Source organism: Gossypium hirsutum, chromosome A13 (assembly GCF_007990345.1).
Source record: "Gossypium hirsutum isolate 1008001.06 chromosome A13, Gossypium_hirsutum_v2.1, whole genome shotgun sequence".
Lineage (NCBI taxonomy): Eukaryota > Viridiplantae > Streptophyta > Magnoliopsida > Malvales > Malvaceae > Gossypium > Gossypium hirsutum.
The window spans coordinates 55,292,445-55,297,036 of record NC_053436.1 but is presented as its reverse complement, the minus strand read 5'-3'; the positions used below and the strand labels follow the sequence as shown (position 1 = coordinate 55,297,036).

General features: G+C 36.0%; 1 non-coding gene across 1 annotated transcript; it reads left to right on the top strand.

Annotated features, from left to right (window-relative positions):
• The first annotated feature begins 1,728 nt into the window (after positions 1–1,728).
• On the top strand, positions 1,729–1,835 carry LOC121213490 (small nucleolar RNA R71). The gene has a single exon (XR_005908871.1). It is a non-coding gene; the product is annotated as a small nucleolar RNA R71 (small nucleolar RNA).
• The last annotated feature ends 2,757 nt before the right edge of the window (positions 1,836–4,592 follow it).

Here is a 4,592-nt window from a genome sequence, read left to right as displayed (position 1 = left end):
TTAGTTATTTCTTTTACGTTCTTGGGTTCTCACCAACCTTTGTTCACCATTCATCTAATTCATCGAATTGCACCATTCGCTCTTAACTTGTCCCTCAAGTTATATCACTTTAAACATGATATAGTTCTAACATGTTTTCATTGGTGATTTCCTATAAAGAACGTGGAGATTTATGATTACTAACATTAACAGAATAACTAGTTTCATCTCACTCACTAGGAACTCTTACAAAATCATGTGCTTGAAGAGTAACCTTTTCATAATCTACCATCAGCACAAGTTTACCATTACCCACATCAATAACAGTTCTAGTAGTAGCTAAAAATGGTCAACCTAAGATAATGGGTACCTCAATATTCTCATCCATGTCATATATAAAAAAATCAACAGGGAATATGAATTTATCTACTTTCACAAGTACATCTTCAATAATGCCCTTAGGATATTTAATAGATTTGTCAGCTAATCGAATACTCATCCTAGTGGGTTTTGCTTTCCTGAGAACAAGTTGTTTAAACAATTTATAAGGAATTAAATTTATACTAGCACTTAAATCAGCCAAAGCTTTTTCAATATTTAAACATCCAATAAAATAAGGAATAGTAAAACTCCCTAGATCTTTGAGCTTGGTGGGTAATTTATTTTGGAGAATGGTTGAACAATCCTCATTAAGCTCTACAGTGGATAGATCATTTAACTTTTTTTTTATTTGTTAACAACTCCTTTAAAAATTTTGTATAATTTGGCATCTATAAAAAGGCTTCAACAAGAGGTACATTAATATGTATTTTTTTTTCAAAAGTTCAAGAAATTTACCATATTATTCGTTCAAGTAGTCTTGTTTCACTTTTACCAATATGGAATTCATGGTTTGTATTCTTTGACCACGGCTTATGCTTTTTCTTGCTTTCCTTAACCCCACCATTTTTCTCAACAGCTTCTAGATTTAGTTTATTTTCAAACTCAACTAACCCTTCCACGCTTCGAACATTGATTGCGTGGACTTGCTCCTTTGGGTTGGTTTTAGTGTTACTAGGTAAGCTACCTTATTATCACTCCGAAGCCAAATTAGCAAGCTGTCCAATATGATTTTTAGGCCATTGAACTTATGCTTGCTGATCTTTCAGAGTTATCTCAATGTTTTGGAATCGAGTTTTGGGTACTGAAATAAATTTAGTTAAAATCTCCTCAAGGTTTGGTTTCTTTTCTTACTGATAAGGTTACGGCAAACCCAGAAGGGGCTGTGACCTTTGATTTCCTTGACCACCCCAAGAGAAATTTGAATGATTCCTCCATCATGGATTATAATTGTTGTTATAGGGGTTAATTTGAGGTCTAGAATTATCACTCATATAGTCGACTTCCTCACGCTCTATGTTAAACTTGAAGGGTAAGTATTTTGAATTAATCATCGCCGCTCCAGTCACATCACAGTACATTACCAAATTTCCATGTTTATTGCAACTCAAACCATCAATCTTTTTACTCAGTACTTCAACCTGACTCGCCAACATAGCAACTACATCCATATTAAAAACATTGTTTCCTTTGATCGGTTACGTTCTCATGACTTGCCACTAATAATTATTCAGTATCATCTCTTCAATAAATTATTGGGCTACCTTAGGTGTTTTGTTATTCAATGTTCCGCCAGTTGCTGCATCAATTATCTATCTACTCGAGGGATTCAAACCATTGTAAAAAGTTTGAACTTGTAACCACAAAGGTAACCCATGATAAGGGCACCTTCTCAAAAGATCTTTAAATCTCTCCCATACATCATATAGTGTCTTAAGCTCAATTTGGGAAAATGAAGAGATGTCATTCCTCAACTTAGTTGTTTTGACTTGCGAAAAATATTTAAATAAAAACTTCTCATTCATCTGATCCTAAGTCATGATAAAATTGGAAGTGAATTCAACCACTGTTTTGCCTTGTTCCTCAAAAAGAATGGGAACAACTATAAGCGTATGGCATCATTAGTAACGCCATTAATCTTAAATGTGTCACAAATCTCTAGAAATTTTGTAATAGCCCAATTTAGGGCCTAGTCAGAATAGTGGTCTTGGGACCACAAATTCAATGTCAAGAAAATTATTTTATTATTATTTTGGAGTCATTGCATGTTTATATTAGTGTATGAAAAATTTGGTGAGTTAATTTTGACGTTTGTGAACCCAATTGCGGAACAAGGACTAAATCGCATAAAGTGCAAAAGTCCTTAATTAGTAGCTAGAACTGTCATATAGTTAGAGTTTATCAATTAGGGGCCTTTAAAGGGCAATTAGACCTTATAGAGATAGCTTGGCAGGCCATAGGAGACAAATTGATGAGAAAGTCAAAATTAGGTGAGTTTTAGTCACCAATTTTGACTAGTTTTAATATTAATTAAAAAAAGGCCACATCCTTTTTATTTTTCTTCTTCACCAATTTTTACCAGCCATATGAGGATTTTGAAGCTTGAAATTTGAAGCAACTTATCATCTCTAGAAGTAAGTGATTTTCGTACCCTTTGTTGAAGATTTTTACATTTTTGAGACCCTTGAAGCATAAGCTTTCAAATGAGGGGACTATTTTGCAAATGGTTGAAGGTATAGCGTCTGGCCATGAGAATATTTAGGGTGTTTTCTGAAATTTTATGGAAGAATATGAAGCTTAGTGGTGTGATAAACAACTTTTGTAAAAGGATTTTCATGAAAATACATAAAAAGGACTAGTTTGCATAAGTTGCAAAGTAGATGATAAATGTGTAATATAATGGGAATTTGGAGTTACTATAAGAGTAAAAAGGGTTCAGCTAGGCTTAAGATGCAAAGAAATTCGGTAAAAATCAAATTTCGGACCTAGGGGTAAAATGGTCATTTTGTCAAAGTCTAAAGGCAAATTGGTCATTTTACCCGAGTATGAATTATTGAATGCTTAGATCAATAAAGTGACTAAATAAGTGCATTTTTTTATTATAGATCAATAATTACCGAATCTGAACCTAGATCGGGGGAAAACCAAGCAATTAGACTAAACCGACTAGTCGCCTACTTTTTTGTAATCCGAGGTAAGTTGTATATAAATAATACAACTACAATGTTAATGTATGTGTTGAATTGTACTTGAAATTTAATATAGCATGAATTGCTTGATTGAGGAATTGAGAAAGCATGATGGTAATAAAGATAGTAGACTTTCTGTTTGAACCTAGGAAATAAATTGGATTTCTATGCCATAACATATGGGTTACTGTGGGCTAGTGTAAGACATGTCTAGGGCATGCATCGGCCAAATTATGAGAGCCAGTGTAAGACCATGTCTGGGACATGCATCAGCTATGAGATGTGGCGGTGTAAGACCGTGTCAGGGACATGGCATCGGCAAGATATGTTAGAGCTTGTGTAAGACCATGTCTGGGACATAGCATCAACACCTTACCCACGTTTGGGGCTTAATGAATGTCCGGTAGTGTTCCGAATGGTTCAACGGAGAAAGTTATGAACTTAAGTTATTGAGGAAAGTATAATTATGTTACGAGTGGTACAGGTACCTAATTGGTATGTATAAATTATGAGCTCAACGTATATACTATGTGATTTGTATGGATAGTGATGAGTAGGTTATGCTTATGCCCTCTTTTGTATCATGAGCTTGTTGATCATTGGTAAAGTTGTTGTATATTTATTTATGTGCAACTTACTAAGCTATATGCTTGCTCCCTTTTCATTCTATTCTCTTATAGTGCCGCTAACTTAGCTCGAGGATCATCGGAAGTCAGAGATATCGATCACACTATCAATCGAAGCTTTTGGTATAGTTTGATTTATATTTTTGAATATGGCATGTATAGGGAACTAGACTTGTGTTTTGTGTTGTTATTAATTTGGCCAAATGTGTTGGCTTGGGATAAATTCCTCATTTTGTATTAAGCCTCGAATGATGACTAATATTCATTTTGATATATGCAAATGGTGTTATGTTCATGGATGAGTAAAGTGCACAAATGAAATGTTGCCTATTGTGGCTGATTTTATTGCATGAAATAGTCTTCTACTAGTTTTGGTTGCTTTTGTGTAGGTTGTGTAAGTAAGGGTAGTAAAGAGGCTTGGTAAATAACTTGATTTTGTCCACATGGTAGACACACAAGCGTGTATCTAGGTCGTGTATGACATATGGCCAGCCCCATGGGCGTGTGGTTCGGCCGTGTGTCCCCTGCACGTAAAAATTTTAAGTTAGTGTGCATGATAATAAACACAAGGGCAGAGACACAGCCATGTGTCTCAGCCGTGTGAAGGACACGGCCTGGCACACGGGCGTGTTACTTGGTCGTGTGACATTTTGGGGTTGCTAACGTCAGAAATAGAATGTCCAGGTTTTTTGCACACGAGCTAGGACACGGGCGTGTCATGGCCGTGTGAAGGACACAGGCCAGGGACATGGGCGTGTGCCAGGCCGTGTGAAAAACCCTATAGGTGTGCATTTAGATTAATTCTACACTGGTAGAGAACACGGGCGTGTCCCTGTATTGCTTAGGCCATGTGAAACACACGGGCCATAAGCACGACCATGTCGAAATGGTCACACGGGTGTGTTGCCCTTTCAAAAGG